Consider the following 21,818-nt stretch of genomic DNA (forward strand, 5'->3'; position numbering starts at 1 on the left):
AGGGTCATTAACCAGTGTGACAGCTACATTCAAATGTAGGGTGTGCACAGAGGGAGCTGCAGATGGAGGAAATGTTGAGTTGGATCTTGGAGACGGCATGAAGCTGGAAGGTGTGAAAACATTTTGCTACCTCGGAGACATGCTGAATGGAGAAGGTGGATCAGACTCAGCAACGGTTGCTCGAGTGAGATGTGCATGGAAGAAGTTTCGGGAATTGAGTGGCGTGCTGACGATGAGGGGAGTGTCGTTGAAGCTGAAGGGAAAGGTGTATGCTGCATGTGTGAGAAGTGTAATGATTTATGGGAGCGAGACATGGGTAATGAACGTAGAGCAGCAACAAAGGTTGGAAAGGGTGGAAATGCGAATGGTTCGACGGATGTGCGGATTATCGTTGAGAGAGAGGAAGACAAATGATGAATTGCGAAAGATGATGGGAATAGATGGGAATAGATGCTGTGAAGAGGAACAGGTTGAGATGGTTTGGTCATGTGTTGAGGAAGGATGAAAGTGACTGGTTGAGAAGAGTGATGGAAATGAATGTAGAAGGAAGTTGAAGACGGGGAAGACCGAGAAAGACTTGGCTAAAGATGGTGGAAGAAGAAATGCGGGCAAGGGGGTTAACAAGGAGAGATGCAGAAAATAGGGCAAAATGGAGAAGATTGTCATGGGGACCGCAAGGCTAACCCCCGCTCTAGCAGGGAAAATGGCCTTTAAAATGCATGTTGTTGTGTTGTTGTATTGTACAATGATCAGAATGAAGGAGGAAAGGGGACACAGAGCAGAGCTCAATCAATGTTACTTAAATCCCAGACACAGGCCCACTCACGCACACAGGGAGAAGAAGAGAAGAATTTTCGCGCGCCAAGCGTGCTTCGCCGTCGGTCGCTCCGGGACAGCTCGTCGGGCGTAGCCCTCGGATGTTCACGGCACGTATCAGGCGAAGGCAGGCATGAGGAAATCGCGCGTTTGTGGCCCGGCGCGGGTCGTCCTCTCGAGCGCGCGATTAATACAGCGCAGAGCGCATGGCATGGGGAAAGTTCGTGTACAATCAGCAATTCAATTCGCTCGTTCTGCAGCTCCACTCGCGTTCTCAGGCTCAACCCAACTCACTCTCACAGGGAACTGTACCTCGTCTCACAGGGAACTGTAATTCAGTACACGACTCTGACTCATCTCCCATCTCTCTCCTCAACTGCACTGCCAACTCAACTCACCGGGAACTCAACTCTCGACCCGAACTGCGGTGGGGGGACTCAGAGCAGGGTTATATGGCTCCGCCCCGGCCCGACTCGAATGTTCCAAACCCCGCCTCTGGTCATCGTGGTTAGCCACTCCCCTCGAGCCCTGATTGGCGGCTCGTGCATGCCGACCACTCCTCCTGCCGCGCCTCCCTTCGGCCTCGGTAGACTTTTTCAGGCCTGCCGCGTGGCATTTCAGCGCCAAAACCAAACCAAAGCGCCAAAAGAACACCTAAGCTCACTGGCCTACTCAACGCAAAACTAAACACAGGAAAGGACTACGCTTATATTTACTAAGAAATAACTGAACTATCGCGAGGCTTCATGTTATGGTGCGTCTACCTACGAGGGGGAATTAACCTTTATTCCAAAACCACAACAATATATATATATATATATTGTCGCGATCCCGTCTGTGGAATGTATCCCAGCACGGAATACGGACGTAAATGTCCGGGCTTCAAGTAATCCACGTAGTGAACCAAAAGAGACGCAATAAACACAATTGTGTTTTAATCGGCCTTCTAGGGGTAAGGCACGATTATTTATTGGCTCGATCACAAAACTATAAATGGTAACAGAATTGAATACACTGCACACAGCCTGCAGGAACGGTCGGCACCAGGGGCTCCAACCAGGACGCAGGTAATATCTCTCGCGGTTCCAATCGACGACCTCCGGGACTCGGAGGGTAACAGGATGGAATACCGCACAAGGCCGCCAGGAACGGTCGGCCAGTAGCTCCAACACGAAGCCGGGAATCACTCGTTCTCTTCTGGAGTTCCTCGCTCGTAAAATACAGAACGGTATTCGACCAGCCCAACTCGGCTGTCCGGAGGCTTCAAGGAAAACCCTTTTATGATATTTCCCACTCGGAGCCTTCGAGCCGTGTGCGTCGCATAAGATGGCGACCGCGCTCTCTGACCCTCCACCAATCACGTGCTGAATCGCCTCCCAATCGCGTGAGGCTCCAGGGAGGTCACGTCACGCGGTGGGCGGGGCACCAAACTGGGTGAGAACAGGTGGTTTCACCGGGGGTTTCTCACAGTCCTCCCCCCCTAAGTAAAAACCCCGTCGAATAGACGGCGTTTTTAAAACCAGTATTTGTAGTAGGTGCAAATCACATGGCAAGATGATGGCGGTAATCGCTAACAGGCAATTAACGCAATTAACAATTATTAACACTTATTAACGACAATAACGCAACAACGCAACAATACAACGCAACGCAATAGCGCAACACAATAGCGCACTTATTAACGCAACAGGCAATTAACAGGCAACAGGTTAACAGGCGTTAACAGGGTAAACAGGCGTTACAGGCAGGTTAACAATGAACAAGTTTTTTTTTTTTCACACACAATATTAAACACCATACACCCCATTAACATCTACCCCACAAGAGTTACACTTCACACAAAGCACAATAGAGAAGCGAGGGGGCCAAACTCAAGGTGGGGAAACATTTACAGGAGGGAAACGGACCGAGACCTAGAGCGGCGGGTACTCCTCCGGTGTCGAGAACGACAGTCATATGCGTAATGACCCCTTTCACCGCACTGGTAACATCGATCGTTCGGGTCGAACGGCCTGCGGACCAAAGGGCGTCTGAAACGAGGCCGCCGCGACATGCCATTCGACATCTCGACGCACACACGCGATCCGCAAATTAACCTTCCATCAAGGGCTCTGACCGAATCTTCAGCATCTCGTGGATCTTCAAACTCAACAACTGCAAATCCAGGTGGGTTCCGAGCAACCCATACGTTGCGGAGTGGTCCGTAATGCTCGAAGACCCTCCCTAGCTCGGCTCTCGCTGCTCCATTGCCCAGGTTCCCCACATATACCTTAGCATTAGCGTTCCTGCTGAATCGCGACATGGCGGGAGCGGTCCCTGAGGAGCACGGCACCTGAGGTTGGCTTGACGGGAGGCTCGGGTGGACTTCAGCTGACGCAACGTCACCGTCGGAACCTGGAGTCGAGGCGCTAGGCTCCTCGGGCCAGAGTGAAGATATGTCTGACTCCGCCACTCTCTCCGCCTGTTTACTCTGGGATCTAGTGACCCCCCCACAGGTCAGAGTCAATGACTCCTCCCTGGCCATGGCATCATTGCCAATCAGCAAGGAGACCCCGGGTATCGGGTAGTAGGGTACTACCACACAGGTCACTGGACCCTTAAAAATGTCACTCCGGACCTCGAGGAGGGCAAGGGGATACCGGCCAAGAACCCGGTCAATGCCCCGAAGGAGGGTATACTCGCCGGTATAACGCATCTGAGAGGCCGGAACTACCCCCGCCCGGAGAACACACCGTGTCGCCCCAGTATCCCGAAGGTATTTGGCCTCAAACTTCAGCATCGAATCAGGGCCACCCACTAAGGCTGTCCCTGAATAATCCTGATGCAGTGGATGAATGGAATTAGCCTCGGTGGCAGTGACCTCGGTCACCGATGCCACCGTCGTGTGCGAGGACCCGGCGGATGAGTTCCACTGATCTCCCTCCGACTTAACAGGAGGGTTGCCTCGGTAGGCCGGACTGGCGGGATTAGAGAAGCAGCGGTTTTCACCGTGCCCCACGCGTTTGCAGAAATCGCACCAGGGCCCTGCCCTGGTCTGCGGCTCGCGACCGCCATCTGTGGAGGTCATCGGAGAACCCTTCCCCTCGATCCAGCCGCCGGGCAGACGGGGGGCGGGCTTGATCGCATGATCCTCCGTCTTACGACGCGACTGCGTGACTTGCAGCATTTTGCACGCCAAAACATGTTTATCAATAAGGTTGACGCAGTCTGCCAAGGAAACAGTGTCTTTGTCGACAAGAAACAATGCTAAGTCAGGCGGAAGCTGTTGATCGATACGGTAACGCACCAGGAGTTCCGCAACCGCTTGAGGTAACTCCACCTTGCTCCCCTTGAACCATCTCTGCAGCTGTTCCAACAAGGCCCGCGAATGTTCCTCATAGGTTTGACTGGACTCACGAGTCCAGCTGAAAAAATTTCTCCTATAAATACATGCGGACACCGCATAGGCATTCAAAATCTCGGCCTTCAATGCCCTGTATTTGTTTGCGTCCTCGGTTGCCATCCTCGCATATACCTCCCTCGCCTTCTCAGATAGATGGCTCACAAGGTGGCCGACCCACAAGCTCTCATCAATGCCACCGGCAGCCAACAACTTCTCCGCCATCTCCAGATACGCTTCTGGCTTCGTGTCTCCCGTCCAGTCCGGCAAACGAACATGAACAGTTTCCGGGACTCTTGCAGCAGACCCCTCTGCCCGCAGTCGTTCAGTCAACATTCGCAACTCATGCTCTCTGACGCGTTCAGCTTCTGCTGCCGCATGCTCTCTCTCTGCTGCCGCCGCACGCTCTCTCTCTGCTGCCGCATGCTCTCTCTCTGCTGCCGCACGCTCTCCCTCTGCTGCCGCATGCTCTCTCTCTGCTGCTGTCTCTGCTGCCGCATGCTCTCTCTCTGCTGCTGCACGCTCTCTCTCTGCTGCTGCCGCACGCTCTGCCTCTGCCCTGTCATTCTCCCTGTTATACATGTCAAGTTGTTGAACCGGAGTCAGCCCGGTCCAGAAGGGCGAACGCATGCATTTAGTCATGATGGGATCGCTTCCTAACATCTCGGGTTGAGTGACCGGGTCAAGGCTGCTTGCGTCGCTCACCTCGCCACCCACGTGACTGTCAACATGATCAGGTTGAACTCTCACTTCCCTGGTCGACATAGCTTGGCTACGAGTTATCATACGACCAGGCACAAAACACAACCTCAAACACAACGCTCAAACACAACGCTCTGTTGGGGAAATACGACACAACTACGCAATATCACCCGCACATCAAATTGCCAATGAGAAAAATACCACGTACAAATACTCACGTTTTTTTTTTTTTTCGGTTGTTTGGAGGGATCCGAGGCTATTCGCTTATTCTTTGTCGGTTGTTTGGAGGGATCCGAGGCTATTCACTTCTCTGCCCAAGACGGCGTCCTACGGCGAGAAAGTTCCTCCAAGACGGCGTCCGCTGGTGAGAAGGCGATGAACAGATGCCAGAAGATGTCGTCCACTGCAGAATTCCCGTCTCAATCGAATGGCTCTTACTTGAATGATCCTAGGACGAGCAACCCATTTGTCGCGATCCCGTCTGTGGAATGTATCCCAGCACGGAATACGGACGTAAATGTCCGGGCTTCAAGTAATCCACGTAGTGAACCAAAAGAGACGCAATAAACACAATTGTGTTTTAATCGGCCTTCTAGGGGTAAGGCACGATTATTTATTGGCTCGATCACAAAACTATAAATGGTAACAGAATTGAATACACTGCACACAGCCTGCAGGAACGGTCGGCACCAGGGGCTCCAACCAGGACGCAGGTAATATCTCTCGCGGTTCCAATCGACGACCTCCGGGACTCGGAGGGTAACAGGATGGAATACCGCACAAGGCCGCCAGGAACGGTCGGCCAGTAGCTCCAACACGAAGCCGGGAATCACTCGTTCTCTTCTGGAGTTCCTCGCTCGTAAAATACAGAACGGTATTCGACCAGCCCAACTCGGCTGTCCGGAGGCTTCAAGGAAAACCCTTTTATGATATTTCCCACTCGGAGCCTTCGAGCCGTGTGCGTCGCATAAGATGGCGACCGCGCTCTCTGACCCTCCACCAATCACGTGCTGAATCGCCTCCCAATCGCGTGAGGCTCCAGGGAGGTCACGTCACGCGGTGGGCGGGGCACCAAACTGGGTGAGAACAGGTGGTTTCACCGGGGGTTTCTCACAATATATATATATATATATATATATATATATATATATATATATAAATATATATATATATATATATATATATGAATATAATCGTTTTAAGGCCATTTTCCCCGCTAGAGTGGGGGTTAGCCTTGCGGGCCCCATGACAATCATGGTTCCCTGTTTGAGGCAATGTTTTTATGGCCGGATGCCCTTCCTGACGCCAACCCTTGGTCACGCTCTTATGATGCGCAGGGATATGGTGTACCTATTTTAAATCGGGGTACACACCGTGATCATTCATCCCAGCAAGCTGGTACTCAATTTGCCGACCTCGGAAGGATGACAGGCTGAGTCAACCCCCCTGGCGTTAATTCAGCGATCGATCTGGATTCGAATCGAGGATCCTAGGATCCCAAGCCAGCACGCTAACCGCTAGCCAACACCAGGTCAACACCAATATATATATATATTGCAGAAGGAACAAACCTGCTTATTGCAGAAGGGCCTTAATTTTGCCATCACTCCCCGATTTGTTCCGAAAGACACCATTGTATCACGGGTGGAATCTGCGATGATGAATCTTGATAGCGCCACCAAGAACAAAATCAGATCACGTGTGGCTGCTGTTTTACTTCGCCCTCCGCAATTTTCACGCAACAATTTTAATTTGGACCCGAAAGAACAACAAGATTTACGAGAGTTACGCAACATGGATGATGTGGTGTTCTTACCAGCGGACAAAGGACGGGCAACAGTGCTCATCGATCGTCTTGTATACACCAACAAAATGCAGGATATGTTGGCGGACCAAAGTACTTATGAACGGTTAACCGCAGATCCAACTAAGAAGGAGGAATGCAGGTTAAACTCAATGCTTGCCAGACTAAAAGCGACTGGAAGACTATCAGCTGCGGCGTACAAACGTCTGTACAGCAGTAAGGGCGTGGCTCCCAGGGCCTACGGGCTACCGGAAGTGCACAAAGAGGGATTTCCGCTACGGTTAATCGTTTCCTGTATTAATGGTCCGTCATATGCTCTATCCAAGTTTTTGGCAAACATGTTGAAGCATTTGGTGGGGACAACAGAGCGAACCGTGCACAATAGCACAGCATTTGCTGAAAGAGTGAAGCAGCTCACCATCAAAGCACACGAGACCATGGTTTCATTTGATGTTGTGTCTTTATTTACCAACGTGCCCATAGCCCTGGCGATTGAGGTGGCAAACCGGCATTTGATGGAAGATGATCGATGGAAAGAGACTGCGGGAGCTTTAAGCCCGATGGACGTGTGTGGCATGCTTTCTACTTGCCTCTCTTCCACCTACTTTGTATTTAATGAGGTATATTACAAGCATGTTTATGGCACCGCTATGGGTTCCCCGGTATCGGCTGTGATTGCTAACATGGTGATGGAGGATTTGGAGGAACGCACCATTCCAGCCCTGTTAGTGCAACCACGTGTTTGGTTCCGGTACGTGGATGACACATTTGTCATCTGTCACTCTGATGAGGGGGGCATCATACATGAGGCCATAAATAAAACTTTTTCCTCCATTAATTTCACCATTGAAGAGGAGAAAAATGGAGCCCTTCTCTTCCTGGATACACTCATAACAAGGGATCCCAAAGGAGCCTTAAAGGTAACGGTGTACAGAAAACCAACACACACTGATCGCTACCTTGATTTCAATTCTTGCCATCCAATGGAACACAAAAGATCGGTGGTGCACACCCTCTCAAAAAGAGCACGTGATTTACCATCTACGTTTGAAGACAAGATGAGTGAGGTGGACCATCTTCAAAATGTGTTAAGAGCAAATGGTTATCCTGACAGCTTGCTACCCAACAGGAAAACGATAAGGGCTTCCCCACACAACAGGCTGAGACTGAGAGAACAACCAAAGGGTTTGTGTGTTCTGCCTTTTGTACCAGGGGTTTCACAGAGGGTCGGCAGAATTTTGAAATCGGCAGGAGTGAGGGTTAGTTTCACACCGGTTTTCACCCTTCGCCAAGCCCTTATGAGGGTCAAGGACAAGCTTCCGAGGAAGGATAGGTCAGTGGTGGTATACGTAGTGCCCTGTGGTTGTGGAGCTGAGTATGTGGGTGAAACCGGGAGGACCTTAGGTCAACGTATTGCTGAACACCAAAAAGCATTTGAATGTAATTATCCCAGCAGATCTGCTATTGCCAAACACGGCCTTAAGGAAGGCCACACACCTTTATGGGATAGGGTTAATATTTTGGGTTCCACACCCAACAGAAACAGAAGACGTGTTTTGGAGGCTTGGCACACAGAAGAAACTGTTACCTCGATCACACAAGAGGTAGTTGACTTACCGGTAGCGTTTGACCCACTCTTGTGTAAACGAAGCAGGCATTCCGTACTTTGAACAACCAGTCCACATAATATGTCACACAAGGTTTTTATTCGGACAATTTGCCCCCTCCCCCTCTTCCCCTCCCTCCAAACCACCCCTCTCCCAACCCCCCCCCCCCCCCCTCCGCTTCCAACCCCCCTCTGGTTCCCCCCTCCCATTTTATCCCCCCTTTAACCCCCGCCCCCTCCTTCCCGCATTCCCCTTTACCGCATAGGGCCACTTGTGATGATCTTGATATTATGGCAATTTTATTTTATCTTAAAAATTTTTGCTTTAATATACAGTGGAACCTTGACTTACGAGTGCCCCAACTTACGAGTTTTTCGAGATACGAGCCGTCGCTCGGGCGGTTTATTGCTTTGAGATGCGAGCCGAGATCTGAGTTACGAGCTTTCGCCACCCGGTCACGTGGTTATCTTGCCGTGCAAGTACAGTATCTGTCGTATAGCGCTGCATTTTTGTTTTCGCATGTTGGTTATTTTGAGTTTACGCCGCCAGGTGGGTTCTGGTCACGTGGTTATCTTGCCGTGCAAGTACAGTATCTCTGACGTATAGCGCTGCATTTTTGTTTTCGCATGTTGGTTATTTTGAGTTTACGCCGCCAGGTGGGTTCTGGTCACGTGGTTATCTTGCCATGCAAGTACAGTATCTCTGTCGTATAGCGCTGCATTTTTGTTTTCGCATGTTGGTTATTTTGAGTTTACGCCGCCAGGTGGGTTGCGGTCACGTGGTTATCTTGCCGTGCAAGTACAGTATCTCTGCCGTCAACTTGTTCAGAGTGCCGGCGATAGCTCGCCTTCTCTTTGTGTAAAACATGGTACTGAGAAGAAGAAGAGGATGATGTGCTTGGATATAAAACACGCAATCGTCGAAAAACATGAGCGAGGTGTCGAGGAGGACGTATATAACGGCAGAGGAGAAGAGCATGCCAGGCCACAACTTGTGGATATAAAACACGCAATCGTCGTGTTTTATATAAAACTTGTGCTTGGATATAAAACACGCAATCGTCGAAAAACATGAGCGAGGTGCCGAGGAGGACGTATATAACGGCAGAGGAGAAGAGCATGCCAGGCCACAACTTGTTCAGAGTGCCGGCGATAGCTCGCCTTCTCTTTGTGGAAAACACGGTGAGATCCTTAACATCCAACAACTAATGGGACGCAAACGGGGCGCCCAGTTTAGCGGTACACACATTGATGAATCACCCTGCCTGTGATTCACCCATGACAGGTTATAGCTGGGTCGGGATTCAAACCCAGGCTGGACAGTTTAGACTTTAGAGTCAAGTGTGCGTACCTCCAGTCCAGGCCATCCTGCCAACTTGTATGCTGCATACAGGTGAAATATAAAGCGCGAGATATTTTTATATATACTGTATATTAAAAAAAAAATTGGTGTGGTTTTTGGCGGGCTGGAACGGATTAATAGCATTTCAATGCATTTCAATGGGGAAATTTGATTTGAGATACGAGCAATTTGAGTTACGAGCTCGGTCACAGAACGAATTAAACTCGTAAGTCAAGGTTCCACTGTATATATATATATATATATATATATATATATATATATATATATATATATATATATATATATATATATATATATATATATATATATATATATATATATATATATATATATATATATATATATATATATATATGTACATATATATATATATATATATATATATATATATATATATATATATATATATATATATATATATATATATATATATATATATATATATACACACACACACACACACACATACACACACACACACACACACACACACACACACAGTCGTGGCCATAAATATTGGTGCCCTTGCACTTTTTTCAAATAACTCACAATTTTCTCTAAAAATAAGTTGAAATTGACAAAAGTATTTGGTCTCCACAATTCTTTATTTCACTGTTAATATTACAGAACCTTTGTTTTTGATTTCGAACTTAATATATCCTTTTAAATCAGGAACTAAAAATAAATGGCATTTACACAATTATTGACACCCTCGACTTAATATTTGGTAGCACATGTGGCCTTTGGACAAAATATCTGCAGTCAAGCGCTTGCTATAGCCATGAATGAGCTTCCTACACCTCTCTACTGGCAGTTTGGCCCACTCCTGTTGTGCAAAATGCTCCAGTTCTCCCAGATTTGAAGGGTGCCTTCTCCCATATGCTGTTTTACGATCTCCCCACAGGTGTTCAATGGAATTTAGCTCTGGAGTTATTGCTGGCCACTTCAGAGCAGTCCAGCGTTTTGTCTTGAACTATTCATGGGTGCTTTTTGAAGTGTGTTTGGGGTCATTGTCCTGCTGCAAGACCCATGACCTTCAACAGAACCCCAGCTTTCTGACACTGGGTTGAACATTGTGCTCCAAAATGCCTTGGTAATCTCCTGATTTCATGCCATGCACACATTCAAGGTACCCAGTGGCAGAGGCAGCACAGCAACCCAAAAACATCACTGAACATCCTCCACGTTTGACTGTAGGAAAGGTGTTCTTTTCTTTGAAGACTTCATTTTGTTTTCTGTAACCATAGAGATGATGTGCTTTACCAAAAAGCTCTAATTTGGTCTCATCTGTCTACAGGACATTCTCCCAGAAAGATTTTTGCTTGTTCAGGTGTGTTTTGGCAAACCCCAGTCGGGCTTTCTTAGCAGTGGGGTCCTCCTGCGTCTCCTACCATAGAACCCCCGTGAATTGAGTTGGCGAGGGATCGTGTGAGTTGAAACTGTCGTACCAGACCTTGTGTCTGAAGGTCAGTTCAATCTTTTTGGCAGTCGATCGAGGTGCTTTCTCCACCATTCGAACAATCCTTCGCTGCAATCTTCGATTAAGTTTTTTCTTGCGGCCACGTCCAAGGAGGTTGGCTACAGTGCCATGGGCCTTAAACTTCCTGATAACATTGCGTACGGTGGGCACAGGAACATAAAGGTCTCTGGAGATGGAGTTGTAGCCTTGAGATTGTCCATGCTTGGCTACATTCTTGTGTCTGACCTTCTCGGACAATTCTTTGGTTTTCCCTCTTTTCTCCATGCTCATTGCTCATTTCTCATGCTCATTGCTCATTTTTCCATGCTCATTTCTCTATGCTCCACGCATATCACACACAGTGATACAAAACAGCAGAATGACTCCTTTTGTCGATTCAAACTGGTTGAATGAGTGGTTTTTATATTGCAGGCACCTGCAACTCACCACAGGTGAGTTCAATTCCAAAGTAAAGGAGAATCACCTGCTTAAAATCTAATTATTTCTAACAACTTCTGCAAGATACCAATAATATGGTCCGTGCCATTTTAGGATTTCTGTGTGGAATAAGCTAAAATTTACTAATTTTTCAGCTTTTTTTTGTTTTGTTACGATGCAAACCAAAGAAATCCGTATGTGGATACCAAAATATTTTTTAATTTTAACAATTTTCTGGAAGAAATGGTGCATTATTTGGAAAGAGTGCAAGGGTGCCAATATTTTTGGCCACGACTGTATGTGCAGTAATTACAGCACTTATTGAAGGGAGAAGTTTGGGGATTGGCAAAAAAATTATGGGCTGCATGATTGACGACGAAGATGAGCTGATATCCAAATAAATCAATGGGAAAGGATGGACTTTGTGAATGATTCAGTTTTGGTGAAGATCTGAATCTGTGTATAGATACAAGAATGTTTTTACATTTTTAAAGTGATTCTTCACCATTGAGAGATAGGGCGAAAAACAATATATAGCATAATATTTAAAACAAGACTGATAATCTAACAACGACTTAGCCGTGCTTGGATCTGTTTAGTGGAGGATCTGATGTCCCCCTGTGCTCTGACCAGATCCTCAGCTCTGATTGGTGGACGTTTGTGAGGGACATATATACGTACATACACTGGATGGACAGACAAACTATTTCAGACGGCATTGCCTGACGGGCTATGCTGTAAACGTTGGGGACGACTTGTGACAAAACTTGGTGGATGAGTTGGTCCGGCGGCAAGAACAATCCGATTGGATTTTGGTTCAGGTCTGAATGCAGATGTGGCCTATCAGTGGATACAAAACGTAAACTGTTCAGCCTGGCGGAGGAATGCTCTCTATCGAGTGCAGTTCTAATTTTTATCATGTGTTCTACAATACAACAACAACAACATGCATTTTAAGGCCATTTTCCCTGCAAGAGTGGGGGTTAGCCTTGTGGTCCCCATGTCAATCTTCTCCATTTTGCCCTATCTTCTGCATCTCTCCTTGTTAACCCCTTGCCCGCATTTCTTCTTCCACCATCTTTAGCCAAGTCTTTCTCGGTCTTCCCTGTCCTCTACTTCCTTCTACATTAATTTCCATCACTCTTCTCAACCAGTCACTTTCATCCTTCCTCAACACATGACCAAACCATCTCAACCTGTTCCTCTTCACAGCATCTATTTCAGCATACAGGCTCTATTCCCATCATCTTTCGCAATTCATCATTTGTCTTCCTCTCTCTCAACGATACTCCGCACATCCACCGAACCATTTGCATTTCCACCCTTCCCAGCCTTCGTTGCTGCTCTACGTTCATTACCCATGTCTCGCTCCCATAAATCATAACACTTCTCACACATGCAGCATACACTTTTCCCTTCAGCTTCAACGACACTCCCCTCCTCATCAGCACGCCACTCAGTTCCCAAAACTTCTTCCATGTACATCTCACTCGAGCAACCGTTGCCGAGTCTGATCCACCTTCTCCATTCAGCATGTCTCCGAGGTAGCAAAATGTTTTCACACCTTCCAGCTTCACGCCGTCTCCAAGATCCAACTCAACATTTCCGCCATCTGCAGCTCCCTCTGTGCACACCTTACATTTGAATGTAGCTGCCACACTGGTTAATGACCCTCTCAGACCACTACATTTTTGATGAACCCACTCAGAGCACATTGTACATTGAATGGAGTTCACTCCGACACCCTTCCTGCACACAGCACATGGCCACTTCCCAGTTCGTTCCACCTCACCACATGCTTTACCACTTGCCATCACCTTCGTCTTTCCGATATTCACATTCAGACCTTTTGTCTCCATACATTCCTTCCACTTGTTCATCTTTTCCTTCAGTCCATCCATACTTTCTGTAATCAACGCCAGATCATCTGCATACAACAACTCCCACGGTAAACCCTCCTTTATGTTCTGAGCCAGCACCTCCATCACAGCTACAAATAGTAGTGGACTTAGTACCGACCCCTGATGCACTCCCACCTTCACCTCAAACTCACCACTGTTCCCGTCCTTCGTCCTTACAGCTGTGCGCGCTCTTTTGTACATTGCCATCACTACTCTGATCAACCATTCCTCCACTCCTAACTTCCTCAATGCCCATGTCACTACTTCACGTGGAACCGGATCGAAAGCTTTCTGCAGATCAACAAACCCAAGAAACAACTTCTTCCTCTTCTCCATGTACTTCTCCTGCAACTGCCTCACAATAAAGAGCATGTCTGTCGTTCCTCTTCCTGGCATAAATCCAAACTGCATTTCGTCGATCTTCACCTTCCTTATCCTCCTCTCCAACACCCTTTCCAATACCTTCATTCCATGCTCCAATAACTTTATCGCTCGGTACGAGCCACACTCCAGAGGGTCACCTTTCCCCTTGTATAGAGGGACGAGGGTACTCGGTTCCCAATCCACTGGAATGCGGCCTTCTTTCACGACCAGATTACAGATCTCTGTCATTCTCTTTGCACCCCAACTTCCTGCTGCCTTCAACATATCTCCCACAACTCCCGTCGGCCCTCCCGCTTTTCTACTCTTCATTGCTTTTTTCTTTCCTCAACTTCCTTCTCAGTTATCTTCTCTGCCGGTCCTAAAACTGGGTTAATCTCTATATTGCCATCCCATTCATTCTCTGTATTCAACAGCATTTCCATATGTCTTTTCCATCTTCCTTTAATTCCATCTGGGTCCACAACCATTTGTCCCACTTCATCCTTCAAGCAACTCACCCCCATCACATCACACCTCTCTTTCGCTATCTGCTTTGCAATCCTGAATACCGCTCTCTGACCCTCTTCCGAATCCAAGCGTTCTCCGAACATTTTCCGACATGCCTCCTGCACCTTTCCTACCTCTTTCTTTGCAGCCTTCTTGGCTGCCTTATAACTTTCATGCTCTGCTTTTTCTGCTCCCGTACCCTTCACCTTCTGCCACTCCTTGAACTTCTTCCTCTTCTCGTCAATCCTCTTTCCAACTTCATCATCCCACCGCCATGTTTCCAAGTGCATCGGTGGTCCTTTTGTCCATCCACATACCTCACCAACGGCTCCCAATAGACTATCTTTCATTGACATCCAACCACTTTCAAGCTCAACCACATCATCCTTTACCCTACTCAACCTCTATTTTAATGCCTCCCTTACTGTCACCTCTTTCAACCTCCACACCTTAATTCTCGGTTGGTACTTCACCCGCCGAGCTCTCCTCGCACCTTTCACCCTTATGTCGCAGACAACCAAGTGGTGCTGTGAAACAGCCTCCTCCCCCGGGATCACCTTTGTGTCTCGGAGGTGTCCCCTATCTCGCCTACGCACCATCAGGTAGTCAACGGTTGTCGTCGACCCACCTGACGTGTATGTAACAAGCTTATTATCCTCTTTCTGGAACTGAGTATTACAAATCAACAAATCAGCTCCATCAGCAAATTCCAAAATCCTTTCACCTTCTCCATTTCTCACACCATATCCGTAACCCCCATGAACTCCCTCAAAACCGTCCATACTCCTTCCCACATGTCCATTTAGGTCTCCTCCTACCACAACAACTTCCTCATCTTTCACGTTTTCCATCAGCTTCTCTATCGCTCACCAGAACTTGTCCTTCTCTTCATCGCTCCGACCAACCTGCGGAGCATATCCTGAGATGACGTTCACCAAGAGCTTTCCAATCATCATTTTCACCATCATCAACCTATCACTCACTCTCGTCACACTCACCACACTGTCTACAAACTCCTCAGAAAACATGACACCAACACCATTCACGCCGCCCAGGAACCCTTGCCATACAAACTTGTATTTCTGTCCCTGCCTACCCTTCACCGTTCTCACACCACTTCCCTTCCATCTCGTCTCTTGCACACAACATATGTCCACTCTTCTTCTGAACAATACTTCCACCACTTCTCCTGATCTCCCTGTAATTGTCCCTACATTCCATGTCCCAAACCTCAGAAACCAATCTTCACTTCTGGCCGTACCCTGCCCATATGTAGTTGTAATTGTCATGGTTCTCTTTTTGAGGCAATGTTTTTATGGCCGGATGCCCTTCCTGACGCCAACCCTCTTAGTCGCCTCCTACGACACGCAGGGATACGGTGTACCTATTCTAAACCAGGGTACACACTGGGAAAACATTCCCTATCACCATTATGCCAATGAATCTGGTTAAAATGTTTGTATTGCTTGCCTGTTCTCACTTCTGATCATATCTTTGTATTGTGTTTACAAACAATACAAACACATCTACAATGTGTTTCTGTATTCTGTGTTGGGGGTAGATATCAATCATACTGAGGTTCAGATATGGCACAGAATTGCATTTTGATGCTTCTGACTTTCCGTCATGCTCCTTGTTAAAATATTGTTGGAAAAACGAAGGTACCCACATCACCTTTTGTTTTCATCTTTCTGTATTTACCTGACAAGCTTATGAACTAACTAACACAGCAAAATGTATTGTTATTACCCTCGCCTGATCATATTACCAGGAGATCAACATTGGCATTGGTGCCACTTTTATCTAACGCATTGTAGTAACCTGCACAAAATATTCCTGGTCTGTCATTAACTGCTTTCAGATGTAATGTGACTGACTTCGCCATTCCCTGTGACTACGTGGCTCGTAAAGGCAATGTGGTTATTAATGGTACTTCACCTCACCTTTGGAATGTGTTGCGATAAAAGAGGATGTTGTGGTCACTTCCTTGAATTATTTCACAACGGATGTATGTTTTCTCCATTTAATGTATTTTTAACAGCTTTATTAATTTTTTCAAGGTACGTTTTCACTTTGAGTAATATATAAAAACACACACACACACACACACACACACACACACACACACACACACACACACACACACACACACACACACACACACACACACACACATATATATATATATATACACACACACACCAAACACACTAGCTGTTTACCTGTAGGGTAGGTATAATAGGGAAATTTGAAGTGGATTACAATGTTTGCTAAAGCTGAATAACTGATTAAATTGACACAACCTTAACTTTGGGGTCTAAAGTGATTTGCCACGCGTATGTGGCAATTATGCCTTCACAGCAACAACTACGTTATACTACATACTCGCGTTATAGTATATACTTAGTCGTACTAACATTGTAGTACATACTTTACAGACATTCTCATGTTGTAGTACATACCTGATAGAGATACTCATAATACATAATAGATATGCTCACATCGTAATATGGAGTTAATTGAGATACTCACGCTGCACCGAATCAACAGATAAATAATTCTTTACAAGAGAATTAAAATAACTTAAAAAGGAGCTGCACAGACAGGGAAAGGGAACAAAAAGTAGGAGGGCCTTAATTCTGCTGTGGTAGGTCGAAGATGGTGAGCAGTCATGAACAGGCAGGGATGAACAAGATACACATGTGACGAAGTACAATCTTAATACGACAAACAGGTGAGGTAGGACGACCAAGCAGGGAGCAGACACGTGCAGACGACCAAAACGTGGACACATTTCTCCCAAAACACTTCTCAGCCAAGGCAAAAAAAAAAGACACACCGTCGTGAGGCGACCAAAGCTCCTTGCCACTGGGGTCAATGAACTCCACCCCTCGGGAGGCAACAATCACTCCTGTCTCTCTCTAAGGCCACCTGGTAATGTGACAGGAGGCTATCTATGTACACGTTTCCTTTACTTTAAACCCTAACTATTTATTACAATATACCACCCTCCGTATGGTGTACATTTAAACAGACAATGCGTAAGCTACATTTATATTGAGATTGCAAACTATCCACACAAGGACCATACTCATCTATACATTTTTAACTGTACTAAAGTAATGTTTACCCCCTCCACAAACGTAACACACACAACAACAACAACAACAACATGCATTTTAAGGCCATTTTCCCTGCTAGAGCGGGGGTTAGCCTTGCGGTCCCCATGACAATCTTCTCCATTTTGCCCTATTTTCTACATCTCCCTTGTTAACCCCCTTGCCCGCATTTCTTCTTCCACCATCTTTAGCCAAGGCTTTCTCGGTCTTCCCCGTCCTCTACTTCCTTCTACATTCATTTCCATCGCTCTTCTCAACCAGTCACTTTCATCCTTCCTCAACACATGACCAAACCATCTCAACCTGTTCCTCTTCACAGCATCAATCACAGGCTCTGTTCCCATCATCTTTCGCAATTCATCATTTGTCTTCCTCTCTCTCAGCGACACTCCGCACATCCACCGAACCGAATTCGCAAACGTAACAACGTATCTAATTTTTTTCCTTTCCAATGACATCTGCTGCATCTGAGACCGGGGAGAGAATCTCATTCAATATTCTTGAGAAAGAACATGATTGTTCTAATCTGGGAATGTCACTGTCCTTTTATTTCCCTTTTTACTATCTTCAGCCTGGGCTTTGCAGCACCGTGTCCTGTTTTCTCAGTAGGTTTGTTGGGATATTTGAGATGTGGAGATGAGAACAGTCAGGTGTCTTCTATGTGGCAAAGAGCTTTATTTTCTTTTGTGCAAGGAGCTTAATTATTTATTTATTTTTACAGAGTCTTAGCCTCATGCAGAAGCTGCAATACAAATTACATACACACATGCAGATAAATACATGAGACAACACCAGACTAGATCAGACAAACAGCCGCTGAGTTTGGGGGACGTTAAGTCACTTTCTGGGGTATTCTGGATCCTCACAACAGCATATTTGTGACGTCACTTTTACCCCCACCCACGGCAGGGGGATTAAGGTGACACTTTACCTTTCCCATGGGGTTTGTCTATATTTTCTAACCTCTAAATGCTGAGCATCAAGCAAGGAAGCAGCGCATCATTTGTAGTCATTGTCGGAATTTTAAATACCAATTCCCCCGAGTCAGAGCGGATACTTTAACCATCGTTTCACTGAGTTTTGTGCCTTCTCATCTGATACTGTTCCAAATGTAATCACTTCCGAAGAACCAAAGGGATTTTTTTTTTCCTGCACATTTGCAAATTTTCATTGGACTAGTCTTCAAGGCGACTTACCAAAATGTGACCTTTGAATGAATATCGTAATAATAATGGAACTGATAAAGTTGGTCAGGCATGCAGGTCTCTCTACTTTGGCTATTCATTGTGGGAGTAATGTAAGGAAAAGGAAATTACTTTAGCAGGGGACCGGCCGGGTGTGAGCTGGAATACCTTTCGGTAATATAGATAGCTTCACTATGGGATTTTCTGTAAATTGCTAACAGACATGATCACTGCTTTTGAAAAGATCTTGATTGAAAAAAAAACAACAATCTTTGGGCTATATTATATATTATTTGAGTGAGCAAAAGGTGGATATATGTAGCAGGTATTACCTTTTTATAATCGCCTTCACTGTTATTGGAATATAATATTTTGGAATTCTATGATAACTAGAACGCCACTCAGTAGAGCGCATACTCCCGCCGTGGGTGGCACTGCTGAGCCCTATCTTCCAATGGTAAAAAATCCTTCAAAAAATTCCTGGATCCGGAATAATATCCTGAGCTTCACGAAAACTAATCAATTCTTCCTTATCCCAAGGGCAATCATCCCACCAACTTTCATCCAAATCCGTTCAGAACTTTTCCAGATATCTTGTTCACGAACACACACACACACGGACGGACATGATCGAATGCATTACTCCCTGGCAGAAGTAATAACATGGATCCAAAGACCTGAGATTTGTGTAGGCTCTAACCTGTTATACTAGTTTGGGTGCTGTTCCAGGTGATAGCCAATGCAGCAACCACTGTTGTGATTAATACTGATAATTGTTGTCTGCCTTTGCGAAATGGTTGAAATGTGGTTTGTTTTTTAAATCCCCCTAACTTCCAACACCCTATTTTTTACCTCTGTCCACCAAAGGTGGATGGAGGTTATGTTTTCACCCCTGCCTGTCTGTCTGTCTGTCTGTCTGTTTGTTTGTTTGTGTGCAGGATATCTATCTCAAAAAATTGTGGACGGGTTTGGATGAAACCTGGTTGACAGGTTGGGTGTGTGATGAGGACGAATTGATTAGATTTTGGTGCAGATACAGATCCGGATACTATGATATTAAAAATGATTCTTCACCATTGAGAGATGGAGCCAAGACCGGAATATAGCACGATATTTAAAAATGTCGTGGACGAGTTATGAGAATGAGAAAACTTGGTGGATGAGTTGGGTCGGTGACGAGAACAAGCCAATTAGATTTTGGTTCAGGTCCGAATCCAAATCCGGCCTATCAGTGGGTAAACAAAACATAAACCAATTGGCCTGGTGGAGGAATGTGCTCTACCGAGTTTTACATTGCAGTTAGCCTGGGGAAATTGACTGTGTGTGTATGATTTAAAACCATGCCCGGTCACCTACTGCTATCGAGGCTAACACTTGTGATAATGTGTGCGTTATAAGATGCAACATGGAGTTATTTGACTTTATAATGGTGATAATGTTTGGGTTACAAGGCACAACATGGCATTATTTGACTTCAATGTGATAATGTCTGGGTCATAAGGCACAACATGAAATAATATTTTAATATTTGCCATTCTTTTTTTGAAAATAATTGTGATGCAAAAAATTATCACGTTAGACACTTTTGTTTACTTGTATCCATTATGATCATGAATCGCTGTAACATAGGTTTAACCACAATATGGAATTTTAAAAGACTTATCACCAGTTTTTTTTTTTTTTTAAATCTTCGTGCACATTGCTGAATTATCTTGCCATATGCTACGTGCTCTTGCATGATGTTACACAATTATTGTTCCTTGGGTTTTATTTAATTTATAAGAAGCATTTAAGTCTCATGAACAATACAGTTACTACATATCTGAGTTGATTTTTAATATGCCAGCTCTGAGCCATCTAAACATTACTTAAGAATGTACTGGGAGATGAGGTGGGGAAAAAAGAGGGAAGAAATGTGAGGTGGTGGAGTAGAGGTCAGGGTGGGGAGGAATGGGGAAATTATGGTTATGAGGTATGTGGTACAGTATATATTGTGAGCAAATAGGGGGAACTTGATAATTCCACCTTTTTAGCATACATAATATATAGGTTGGCCATAACTGTGATAAATTCATTTGTATAATGGCTGTATCTCCAAAATTGTCCATTTTTTTGACCATTCCACAGTATGAAACAACCACCTTTAGAGGCCATTTTTCCCTGCAGAGCAGGGGTTGGCCTTTTTCGGGCACCATGGTCCCCTTTTTGAAGCAATGTTTTACGGCCGGATGCCCTTCCTGCCACCAACCCTGTTAATCGACTCTTGCGACACACAGGGAATTACCAGTGAACTGGTGCTCAATTTGCCGACCTCGGAAGGATGACAGGCTGAGTCAACCCCCCTGGTGTTAATTCAGCGATCAACCGGGATTCGAAACCAGGATCCTAGGATCCCGAGCCGGCACCCTAACCGCTAAGCCAACACCAGGCTAAGCCAACACCAGGCTAAGCCAACACCAGGCTAAGCCAACACCAGGCTAAGCCAACACCATTCCACAATATGATGGACAATTATTCGCACCAGTCACAAACTCTAAGCAAATACATCCCTTCCAGCTGTTCTCAAGAAAATCAGAAGCCTTGACATTCATCCCAGGTAATCTCGGACAAAAAACCGAAATACTAGCAGATACTAAGATTATGTCGATGACCTCTTGAACTTCCGATAAATGCTATACGAGGATGTATTTGAATTTTCGAGTACAGGATGGTTAGCAGTCCAGGTCGATATGTTTATCCCACTCAAAGATCAATGAGATGGAAAAAGCATAAGGATGGCTTAGGTTCCGGTATCTGATGGGATTACATTATAAACTTGTCCTCATGGCGATCCAGCATTTGAAAACAAACTTCTGCCTCCGTTTTGTTCATGCTGGAACCCAAAAAAGACCTAAACAGGTGGAGGTATGTGCTCTACCGAGTGCTGTTCTAGTTACCCTCTGTTGTGGAACACTTCTGGCTTCTCTAATAAAAGATGGAAATTATATTGCATGGAAATAACTCACAAAGGAGAGGAACAGGAGATGTCTCATGTCCACCCAATGCCCCACTTTCCTCCTCTCAGAGGATTTGCTTTGCAAACCTCATATCTCTCTGACTGTTGTTCAAGAGTGACATCAATGCCATATAATCTGTTTGTTTAAACAGGCCAACTGGCATGGATGCGATCTTCCAATA

The 21,818-nt window shown here is 45.8% G+C and overlaps 1 protein-coding gene across 4 annotated transcripts in view; it reads left to right on the top strand.

Annotated features, from left to right (window-relative positions):
* LOC137431634 (protein TANC2) overlaps nt 1–21,818 on the top strand; it is a 384,138-nt gene that overhangs the window by 108,537 nt on the left and 253,783 nt on the right. The gene's annotated exons all lie outside the window — the stretch shown is intronic.

The sequence above is a fragment of the Myxine glutinosa genome, chromosome 7 (genome assembly GCF_964187855.1).
Source record: "Myxine glutinosa chromosome 7, kmMyxGlut1.1, whole genome shotgun sequence".
Classification (NCBI taxonomy): domain Eukaryota; kingdom Metazoa; phylum Chordata; class Myxini; order Myxiniformes; family Myxinidae; genus Myxine; species Myxine glutinosa.